The sequence below is a fragment of the Gekko japonicus genome, unplaced genomic scaffold (genome assembly GCF_001447785.1).
Source record: "Gekko japonicus isolate JY-2015 unplaced genomic scaffold, Gekko_japonicus_V1.1 scaffold2617, whole genome shotgun sequence".
Lineage (NCBI taxonomy): Eukaryota > Metazoa > Chordata > Lepidosauria > Squamata > Gekkonidae > Gekko > Gekko japonicus.
The window spans coordinates 222,660-234,478 of NW_015170969.1; the positions used below are offsets into that span (position 1 = coordinate 222,660).

At 50.9% G+C, this 11,819-nt stretch overlaps 1 protein-coding gene across 1 annotated transcript in view; it reads right to left on the bottom strand.

Annotated features, from left to right (window-relative positions):
- MYLK2 (myosin light chain kinase 2) overlaps nucleotides 1–9,539 on the bottom strand; it is a 69,459-nt gene extending 59,920 nt beyond the window's left edge. The window contains 1 exon segment of the mRNA XM_015418942.1: nucleotides 9,421–9,539. The gene's annotated coding sequence lies outside the window, so the exon portion shown is untranslated.
- Nucleotides 9,540–11,819: the final 2,280 nt, after the last annotated feature.

Sequence of the window (11,819 nt, forward strand, 5' to 3'; positions counted from 1 at the left end):
ATGGATAAGAGGAAGTACTTCTTCACCCAAAGAGTGATTAACACTTGGAATTCACTGCCACAGGAAGTGGTGGTGGCTACAAGCATGGACGGCTTCAAAAGGGAATTAGATAAGCATATGGAGCAGAGGTCCATCAGTGGCTATTAGCCACAAGGTATAGATAGGGACTCTGGGGCAAGTGATGCGCTGTCATCTTGGTGCTTGGGGGGTTCAACAGTGGGAGGGCTTCTAATGTCCTGGCCCCACTGGTGGACCTCCTGATGGCACTGGTATTTCTGGCCACTGTGTGACACAGAGTGTTGGACTGGATGGGCCTTTGGCCTGATCCAACATTGGCGTTTCTTATGTTCTTATGTAACCTGGCCTTCATCCGGAGGAGGAGGAGGAGGCGGCCCAGCGGGAGGGCTGTAAATAGACCCGCCGAGTGCTTGGGCTTCCCTGCCTCTGTTGGCAGCGAACCAAGCAGGTGATTTATCAGGGCTGTCTCCTGATTAATCACATCCCATAATTCTTGCCCTCAGATGGGACCGCCGTCTCCCAAAATTGATCTGCCCCACCGATCAAGACCGGCCTCTCCCGCCTAGCTCAGCAGACACCCCCCCCCCGCATCCCAAATGAAGTGGATGCCAACTAGAGACGGGGCTTTTTCAGTGGTGGCACCTCAGCCGTGGGATCCCATCGCTCCTGAGGTATGTGGCAGGGTTGCCATCCTCCAGGTATGGCCTGGAGATTTCAATTCAATTCAATTACAAAGATCAGCCAATACCTTAAAATGTTACGTCTAGTTGTGAAATACAGCCAGGCAGTTGGTACAGGTAAAAGTTTGAGTTAAGACAACGTGGATTTAAAAATTTCCTAAGAAGTAATACTCTTCTGTCTGGTGGCCTGGAGATTTCAAGGAATTACCACTGATTTCCAGAATACAGGGATCAGTTTCTCTGGAGATAATGGCTGCTTTGGAGGATGGTGTCGGCGGCATTATACCCCACTGTTTTCCTGGATGAAATGGCTCTTTTGGAGGGTGAACTCCCCCTCCTCAAACCCCACCTTCACCAGTCTCCACCTCCACTTCTCCAGGAGTTTCCCATCTTTGATCTGGCAACCGTAGGACTCCGCCCGGTCCCCGGTCTGAATTATTTTCTGCACCAGGTGAAAATGTTTTATTTGCCTGGGCGTTTTTATTTGCAAAAACTGGGAAGGCCATCCATCAAATTTTATTAAACAGCCACCGTTCCACACTGTTTTATTGGGTATCCATAAAGATCCTCTTTCCCGCTACGCTGCCTTTTGCATTTCTCGCCATCTGCGGCTGCCGAGCAATAAAACAAGCCGCTCCCAATAAAATAAAACACCACTGATAACATTTGAGAACAAACAATGCGTTTTATTTTATTGGAAGCCGCTTCAAGCAGCGTGTCGGGAGCTGTCTTCTTCCAGATAGGATTCCCTGTTGCAGTATTTTGACTCCAGGATCCTTGGGGCGGAGATCAGTCCTAACACGCTGCTTCCGAAACTCTGCAAAAGCACCCACGGACCCCCAAAGGCATGCAAATGGGAACATCTCTGACCACTGGCTCCAATTGGAGCTTGGAGAAAACAACGACTGAGGGGTGACGTGATCGAGGTTTATAAGATTATGCCTGGTATAGAGCAGGTGGGGAAAGAGGTACTTTTCTCCCTTTCTCACAATACAAGAATTCGTGGGCACTCCATGAAATTGCTGAGCAGTTGGGTTAGAATGGATCAAAGGAAGTCCTTCTTCACCCAAAGAGTGATTAACACTTGGAATTCACTGCCACAGGAGGTGGCAACAGCTACAAGCATGGACGGCTTCAAGAGGGAATTAGATAAGCATATGGAGCAGAGGTCCATCAGTGGCTATTAGCCACAAGGTATAGATAGGGGCTCTGGGGCAAGTGATGCTCTCTATTCTTGGTGCTTGGGGGGGGGGCAACAGTGGAAGGGCTTCTAATGTCCTGGCCCCCCTGCTGGACCTCCTGATGGCACCTGGTGTTTTTGGCCACTATGTGACACAGAGTGTTGGACTGGATGGGCCTTTGGCCTGATCCAACATTGGCGTCTCTTATGTCCTTATGTTCTTAACTAGCTTTCTACTGCGGAACTGGATCGTTCCCTGCCTTCCTCTTTCTCCATCTTCCCATTTTGATAACCTCTCTTGAAAAGCTGTCCCGGGGACCAGGGAACCCCACCAGGACAAAAAGCCACACAGAACTAGGGAGGGGGGGTGTCGAGGAGGGGCAAGATAGACCACCTCTGTCTTGAACAGCTAATTGTCTGCCTCTAAGCATCTCTCCCCTGCTGTAATCACGCTGAGATCACGAGACCCAGTTTGGTGTCGTGGTTAAGTGCACGGACTCTAATCTGGGAGGACCGGGTTTGATTCCCCCACTCCTCCACTTGCACCTGGCTGGATGACCTTGGGCAAGCCATAGTTCTGATAAGAGCTGCTCTTGAAAAAAGAGCAGTTTCTGTCAGAGCTCTCTCAGCCCCACCTACCTCGCAGGGTATCTGTTGTGGGGAGGGGAAGGGAAAGGAGTTTCTAAGCTGCTATGAGACACCTTTGGATAGTGCAGGGCAGGGTATAAATCTAAATCCAATCTCTTCTTCTTCTTCTTCTGATTACCTTCTGCACGGTACCTCTGCATCCTGACTCCCTTCTCTGCAACACGCCTCCCAACTTCTGACTTGGCATATAAGGACTCAGGGATCTCCATTCCCACTTGTATCTGATGAAGGGAGCTTTGACTCTTGAAATCTCATACCCCCCAAATCCCGTTGGTCTCTAAAGTTGCCGCTGGATTTGAATCAAATACCCAGTTTGTCCAGATCACAAACAAGCAGACGTTTTGGGGCACCTGAAGGACTGACACGTCCTTAGTCCAGCCCAAACCAGGAGCCTGGCCCTTATTCTAGAGTAAAAACTGGTTATGCTCATCGGCAGGGGTCATTTCGTAGAAAAAGAGGTGCAGGAGCTCATTAGCATAACTCATTAGCATAACCTATTTGCATATGCCACACCCCCTGGCATCACCGGAGGTGTGTCAGAAGGCAACACCCACCGCTCAGGCTCGACTGGACTGCTTTGATTTGCTAGCTATTGGAGAGGGGGGGAAACGTGCAGATCTGTCCTCACAGAGGAGGTTGAGCTTGTGCCTGAAGGCGGGCGGGGGGGGGCTCTGCAACTTACCTGGCTGCTTCTTGCTACTTGTGGCCTGGCTGAGGGCTGCTGGGAGCAGGGGGCGGGGCTTGCTGCATGTGCCTGCCCCCTGGGTTCCTTACTGACGGAGCTCCGCTCCTGTGCGCTCCGGCAGGAAATGACCCCTGCTTGTCGGTATTCGTGCAGCAACAGGCCAACAGGGCAGGGCGACCCCTCTGACAGACTTTCCACAGAATCCACTAATAAATGAAGCCAACTGACGGATCAAGTGAATTCAACTGATCGCGATGTTTTCAGACATTACTCTTTGGGACAGAACAAATTTTAGAGTCCAGTGGCACTGTTAAGACCAACAAAGAGTTGGGTCTGTTTAGCCTGGGAAAGAGAAGGCTCAGAGGGGACATGATTGCAGTCTTCAAATATCTGAAGTGCTGTCATGTAGAAGATGGAGCAGATCTATTCTCTCTTGCTCCGGATTGCAAGACTAGATCGAATGGGTGGAAATGACAAGGGAGTCGATACCGGCTGAATATCAGGAGAAACTTCCTAACTGTCAGAGTGGTCGAGCAGTGGAACACAGACTGCCTTGGGAGGTGGTGGGCAGGGCCGGCTCCAGCTTATTTTGCACCCTAGGCGAGGATCCCCCCCCCCCGTGCGCCCACCAATTTTCAAAAATAAATACATTTTAGGAAGAATGAAAAACATAAATAATCAAGAAACTCCCAGAGTACGGGGCCGGGTGCAGTTTGGTGCCCCTAAGAGCTGTCCTGCTCTAGGCGATCGCCTAGTTTGCCTAGTGAGTGAGCCGGCCCCGGTGGTGGGTGCTCCTTCGCTGGACGTTTTCAAGCAGAGGCTGGACGGCCCTCTTTCGGGTATGTTGTAGGGCTCTCTTTCGGCTCTGCTCCTGCAGAGATGAGAAGTGCTTGCCCACTCCAGAACCACTGATTTCAGGAGGGGTGTTGGAAGACCTGAGTCAGATTGAGGTGATGAGAGAGGAGGTCCTAAAACTGATAGACAACTTAAAAACTGAAAAATCACCAGGCCCAGATGGCATACATCCGAGAGTTCTGAAAGAACTCAAATGTGAACTTGTAGATCTCCTGACAAAGATATGTAATCTTTCCTTAAAATCTGCCTCCATTCCTGAGGATTGGAAGGTAGCTAATGTCACTCCCATCTTTAAAAAGGGTTCCAGAGGAGATCCGGGAAATTACAGGCCAGTCAGTCTGACGTCGATACCGGGTAAATTGGTGGAAACCATTATTAAGGAAAGAATTAGTAGGCACATAGATGAACAAAACCTATTGAGGCAGACTCAGCACGGTTTCTGTAAGGGAAGATCTTGTCTCACTAACCTGTTAGTGTTCTTTGAGGGGGTGAACAAACATGTGGACAAGGGGGATCCAATAGATATTATTTACCTTGACTTCCAGAAAGCTTTTGATAAAGTTCCTCATCAAAGGCTCCTAAGTAAGCTCAAAAATCATGGGATAGAAGGACAAGTCCTTTTATGGATCAAAAACTGGCTAGTTCATAGAAAACAGAGAGTGAGTGTAGGTGGGCAATTTTCTCAGTGGAGGGTGGTAAGCAGTGGGGTACCGCAGGGATCAGTACTTGGTCCACTGCTTTTTAACTTGTTCATTAATGATTTGGAGATGGGAGTAAGCAGTGAAGTGGCTAAATTTGCGGATGATACAAAGTTGTTCAGGGTGGTGAAAACCAGTGAGGATTGTGAGGCACTCCAAGGGGATCTGTCAAGGATGGGCGAGTGGGCGTCAACATGGCAAATGGGGTTCAATGTGGCCAAGTGCAAGGTGATGCACATTGGAGCCAAAAATCCTAAATATAAATACACATTGATGGGGTCTGAACTGGCAGAGACTGAGCAAGAGAGAGATCTTGGAGTTGTAGTGGATAACTCACTGAAAATGTCGAGACAGTGTGTGACTGCAATAAAGAAGGCCAATGCTATGCTGGGGATTATTAGGAAGGGTATTGAAAACAGATCAGCCAATATAATAATGCCCCTATATAAATCAATGGTGAGACCTCATTTGGAATACTGTGTGCAGTTCTGGTCACCACACCTTAAAAAGGATATTATAGCTTTGGAAAAAGTGCAGAAAAGGGCAACTCGAATGATAAAAGGGTTGGAACACTTTCCCTATGAGGAAAGGTTAAAGCGCTTAGGGCTCTTTAGCTTGGAGAAAAGACGACTGAGGGGTGACATGATCGAGGTTTATAAGATTATGCATGGGAAAGAGCAGGTAAAGAAAGAGGTACTTTTCTCCCTTTCTCACAATACAAGAACTCGTGGGCACTCCATGAAACTGCAGAGCGGTCGGGTTAGAACGGATAAAAGGAAGTACTTCTTCACCCAAAGAGTGATTAACACATGGAATTCACTGCCACAGGAAGTGGTGGGTGCTACAAGCATGGACGGCTTCAAAAGGGAATTAGATAAGCATATGGAGCAGAGGTCCATCAGTGGCTATTAGCCACAAGGTATAGCTAGGGGCTCTGGGGCAAGTGATGCTCTGTCTTCTTGGTGCTTGGGGGGGGGTCAACAGTGGGAGGGCTTCTAATGTCCTGGCCCCACTGCTGGACCTCCTGATGGCACCTGGTATTTCTGGCCACTGTGTGACACAGAGTGTTGGACTGGATGGGCCTTTGGCCTGATCCAACATTGGCGTCTCTTATGTTCTTATGACCTTTCGTGTGCATGCACATTTCTTCAGCTACTTCAAACCACTCTACCTTCCATTCCAATGTATTTGAAAAAGTGTGCACGCGCACAAAAGCTCATACCTCGAATAAACCTTTCTTGGTCTTAACGGTGCCACTGGACTCTAAATTGGTTCTACTGCTTCAGACCAACACAGCTGACCACCTGGAACTACTCTTTGTGACGTTCATCCAAGAAAGCTTGACAGGAAAGGGCAGCCTTCATTTCCCCTACCATTTCTTCCTACAGTAACCCACCGGAAGCAAAACGGCTTCAAACCATTAACGGATGTGTCCGTTATCTTGCAGCCAGTGCTCCCTCTAAGTTGTGGAGTCTTGTGAGCAAAAATCTTACTTTGTGAGCTGCCGGCATTAAAGTGGTGAGCAGGCGATTTGGCTACTGCCTAAATTAGTTTGGTCTGGAGCCATCCCTTCCTGAGTGAAGACAAAAATGTGTGAGCCGGAGGCTAAAAAACTGTGAGCTAGCTCACACTCACTCAGCTTAGAGGGAACACTGGTTGCAAGCAATGCTCCCTCTAAGCTGTGGAGTCTTGTGAGCAAAGATCCTACTTTGTGAGCTACTGGCATTAAAGTGGTGAGCGAGCAATTTGGCCACTGCCTAAATTAGTTTGCTCTGGAGCCATCCCTTCCTGAGCGAAGAGAAAAATGCACGAGCCGGAGGCTAAAAAGCCGTGAGCTAACTCACACTGACTCAGCTTAGAGGGAACACAGCTTTGCAGCCCCACTAATGAAAACTGCTCGCTGCCGGTTAACAATCTACAGCTTTCATTAAGCCCAACGGCGACCGCAGCCCTGATTTTCGATATGCCCGGCTCCTTCCTTTTCTTCTGTGTCGGCCTGTGAAAACCGCATGCATTCTGAGGGGTGCAGGGATTGTTATTTCAACCACGTTCACGTTGCCCAGGACAGGCACCCTTTTGCAGGGTTACCAATCTCCAAAACGGGGCCGGAGATTACCCGGAATTAAAACTGAACTCCAGATTACATAGGGATGCCAACTTCCAGGTGGGACCTGGGGACCCCCCAGAATTACAGCTCATCTCCAGACGGCAGAGATCAGTTCCCCTCGAGAAAATGGACGCTTTGCAGGGCGGACTCTGCGTCATTGTACCCCACTGAGGTCTCTGTCCTCCCCAGGCTCCATCCCCAAATCCCCAGGAGTTTCCCAACCTGGATCTGACAACCCTAGGACCACATAAATCGCTTATTTATTTCCAGGGGTCATTTTGTAGAAAAAGAGGTGCAGGAGCTCATTAGCACAACTCATTAGCATAACTCATTAGCATATGCCACACCCCCTGACATCACCGGAAGTGTGTCAGAAGGCAACACCCACCGCTCAGGCTCCACTGGACTGTTTTGGATTGCCAGCTATTGGGGGGGAAGGAACGTGCAGATCTGCCCTCGCAGAGGAGGGAGAGCTTGTACCTGAATAAAGCTTGGTCTTAAAGGTGCCACTGGACTGTTTTGGACCGGGGGGCGGGGGGGGGTTCAGCTTACCTGGCTGCTCTTTGCTCTGACTGAGGGCTGCTGGGAGCAGGGGGTGGGGCTTGTTGCATGTGCCCGCCCCCCCGGGCTCTTTACTGCCGGAGCACCGCTCCTGTGCGCTCCTCCAGGAAATGACCCCGGTGCTGAGTAATAAGCTCTCTCTCTCTGTGGTGTCACCAACTGCAAACATTTATGCCACTTCTCCTGGAGAAAACTGTAGCCTCCAGAGGTGCCTCCGCTTCCTAAAGCCCACTCTTCCGGGCGCCACCGTCTCATCTCCAGGTATTTCCAAACCCATCGCTGGCAACCCTCAAACGCCCCAAGGAACAGATGTCCTTCTCTCCTACAAACCTCACGCTCTCCCCAAACCCGCTGCTCTCTGTGGTTTCCTGCTTCAATGTCACTACTTTGTGCATCTTTTCGAACTGTTCTTTGGGAGGTTTCTCACAAAGTTTTAAAGTTTAGGGCTCCAGAGCTGGCACAGACAGCCAACATAACGCCCTTTTGCATGAGGCAGGCGGTCATCTAGAGCCAAAAGGCCAGCGCAGATTGCAACGGGGGGGGGGGAGGAGGAGGAGGAGAAGAAGAAGAAGAGAAGGAGGAGGTGATGTGATCTGTACCCCATAGCCCTTCACTACCCAAAGGAGTCTCAGAGCAGCTCACAATCCCCTTTCCCTTCCCCTCCCCACGACACCCTGTGAGCAATGCTCCCTCTAAGCTGTGGAGTCTTGCAAGCAAAAATTCTACTCTGTGAGCTCCTGGCATTCAAGTTGTGAGCGAGCGATTTGGCCGCTGCCAAAATCAGTTTGCTCTGGAGCCCTCCTTCCTGAGCGCAGACAAAGAATGTGTGAGCCGGAGGCTAAAAAACGGTGAGCTAGCTCACACTAACTCAGCTTAGAGGGAAGACTGCCTGTGAGGTCGGTGGGGCTTAGAGAGCTCTCTGGAGAACTGCTCCTGAGAGAACAGCTCTGAGAGAACTTGTGACTGACCCAAGGTCACACCAGCAGCTGCAAGTGGAGGAGTGGGAGAATCAAACCCGGTTCTCCCAGATTAGAGCCCGCGCTCCTCACCACGACACCGGACTGGCTCTCCGTTTGGGTCTTACTCCCACCCCGTCTATATGCCCTCGGGTGGAAAGTTGAGAGACCACAGAAAAGAGCTTGCAGGGCAAGTAACTCCTGGGGGAAGAAGGAGAAGGGAGAAACTGCTGCCCTCAGCAAAAGGCAGGCCAAGATCCTGCCCTGGAGAGGGACTGAAAATAGCCACCGGCCGAAAGACCTTGACGCAACACCGGACTCGTCAGCTACCGCAAATGGTTCCCCGGAGCTGTCTCAGACCAGACAGGGATCCCAACCAGTGTTCCCTCTAAGCTGAGTTGCTGTGAGCTAGCTCACAGTTTTTTAGCCCCTGGCTCACACATTTTTGTCTTCGCTCAGGAAGGATGTCTCCAGAGCTAACTAATTTATGCAGTCGCCAAATCGCTTGCTCACAACTTTAATGCCGGTAGCTCACAAAGCAGACTTTTTGCTCACAAGACTCCATAGCTTAGAGGGAACATTCCCAACAGACCCCCTTTGGAAATAGCACAATGCCCAGAACAGCTCATGGGATGGGGAGGGGGGGCTGCAAAATCCAGTCGGCGCTCCTCCCTCCCGGTAACTAAGGTGTGGGGCACGATCCACCAGGCCACTGTCGTGTAAGCCACAGAGAGCCGTGCGAGAGCTCCCCGCCGCCCATTCCACCCACCTCAAGCAGCCTCCCAAGGAAGACCACTCCTCTACCTGCCGGACTCCCAAGTTACCTGTGCCAGAAGTGGCGTTGACCTGGGCAGGTAGTCCTCGGCCGGAACCCTGTGCAGAGATTATTCCTTCTGGCCAATCCGCAGAGGGGCTCAGAGCAAAGCAACGGGCCAGGGCACCTGGAATCCCACCTGACCCAAGTCACCGCCACGGAGAACAGGCCTCCATGTCTACTCTCAGCGGAGGGAAAGACGCGAGCGGTTTACCTACCGTTTGCTGTCGCCACCGCGGGCCCTCGGCACGGTATTAAAAGTAGGACAGAGCTGTCTCCCTTCTATACTTGGTGTAACGGAGCTGGATTAAGCACGGGGAGAGAGGAGTATCTCTTACCTCCAGGTTGCAGGCCGTTTTGAGCCCGCTACAGCCTGACTTTCGGGCCACCTGTTCCTCTTGGCCTCTTTTCAAAGGACACTCCATTCTGCCACCAACCCGTCCAGTCCCCCCCCCCCCAGGAGATGGGAATTCAAACAAACAGAAACCAGATGACCGGGCCACCGCTCCTGAACTCTCGGCTCTTTTACTTTGGCCAGGGAGGTTTGGAGGAGCCCCCCCCCCCCCCCCCCCCCCGCAGCCCGGAATTTCAAAGCCAGTAGCTGAACGAAGGCCCTTTCTGCATTCTGTCTTTGGATTTTGTCAGTGTGGACTCTGGTTTGCGAGGGGGGGGGGAGGGAATGTCTCACAACTGCTCTGAATATCCCACCGCTTTGGGAATGAAGTATTGAAGGGGCAGAACGCCGCTTGTTGGATGCCAAGAACCGAGCGGGTGTCCCATCAACTGGACCAAGGGAATCATCGAATGTTAGAGTCGGAAGGGACCTTGCAGGTCATCTAGCCCAACCCCCGGCACTCTGCAGGAGCATAGCCGAAAGATAGCCCTACATACCTAGATACGCACAATGTACCTGAAAGATGGTTGTCCAGCCTCTGCTTGAAAACGTCCAGCGAAGGAGCCTCCACCACCTCCCGAGGCAGACTGTTCCACTGCTCAACCACTCTTAGTTAGGAAGTCTCTCCTGATATTCAGCCGGTAACGACTCCCTTGTAATTTCCAGCCATTCAATCTAGTCTTGCAATCCAGAGCAAGAGAGGATAGATCTGCTCCATCTTCCACATGACAGCCCTTCAGATACTTGAAGACTGCAATCCTGTCCCCTCTAAGCCTTCTCTTTCCCAGGCAAACAGACCCAACGCTTTCAGCCTTTCCTCGTAAGACTTGGATTCCAACCCTCTCGCCATCCTGGTTGCCCTCTTCTGGACACGCTCGAGCTTGTCAACATCCTTCCTAAAATGTGGTGCCCAAAACTGGACACAGGACTCCAGCTGAGTGGGTGTGCCATCAACTGGACCAAGGGAATCATAGAATCAAAGCATGTTAGAGTCGAAGGGACCTTGCAGGTCATCTAGTCCAACCCCCGGCACTCTGCAGGAGCATAGCCGAAAGATAGCCCTACATACCTAGATACGCACAATGTACCTGAAAGATGGTTGTCCAGCCTCCGCTTGAAAACATCCAGCGAAGGAGCGTCCACCACCTCCCAAGGCAGTCTGTGTTCCACTGCTCAACCACTCTTACAGTTAGGATGTTTCTCCTGATAGTTAGCCGGTATCAACTCCCTTGTAATTTCCACCCAGGTCCATAGTTGGCGTATGGCAGCTGGATTAAGCACCATGTGGTCCTACTAAAAACAATGGCCTGGTTCCCTCATGGCTCCGCCTGGCTAGCCAGCTGCAAATGAAGATTTTTTCTCTCCATTATTAGCTATTTTCCTCCAGCAAACCGAGCAGAGACTTTGAGAGGCAAAATCGTTATTTCGGATCCAAAGATCCAGCCTTGATATGAGGACTACAACATCTAGTCCATGGGTGTCAAACATGCGGCCCGGGGGCCAGATCAGGCCCCCGGAGGGCTTCCATCAGGCCCACAGTGGAACTGGCCATCTTCTGCTTCCAGTTCTGCTGCTGCTTCTGCATCATAGCTTGCTTCGCCAGACTCTCTGAATGACTCAGCCATTTCATGTTTTAACCCTGGGTCCTAGACTCAGAACTCTGAGTGTGAGATTTCTGTGGTGAATGTCACTAAATGAAAAGTAGGTTTGCAGCTTACAGAGCTAATGTTTTAAGCAGGGGTCATTTCCTGCAGGAGCGCACAGGAGCGGAGCTCCGGCAGTAAAGAGCCCAGGGGATGAGCACATGCAACAAGCCCCGCCCCCTCCTCCCAGCAACCCTCAGTTGGAGTTGCAGAGCCCTCCCCCCAGGCCAAAACAGTCCAGTGACACCTTTAAGACCAAGTTTTATTCAGGTACAAGCTCTCCCTCCTCTGCGAGGACAGATCTGCACCTTCCCCCCCCCCACAGCTAGCAATCCAAAACAGTCCAGTGGAGCCTGAGCGGTAGGCGTTGCCTTCTGACACACTTCCGGTGATGTCAGGGGGTGTGGCATATGCAAATAAGTCATGCAAATAAGTCATGCTAATAAGTCATGCTAATGAGCTCCTGCACCTCTTTTTCTACAAAATGACCCGTGGTTTTAAGCATGTTTTTATTTTAAGTAAAAAAAAAAATCTTTGTGTTTGTGTCCTTTATAAAGCTTATATCTCTGCTACTTGGCGT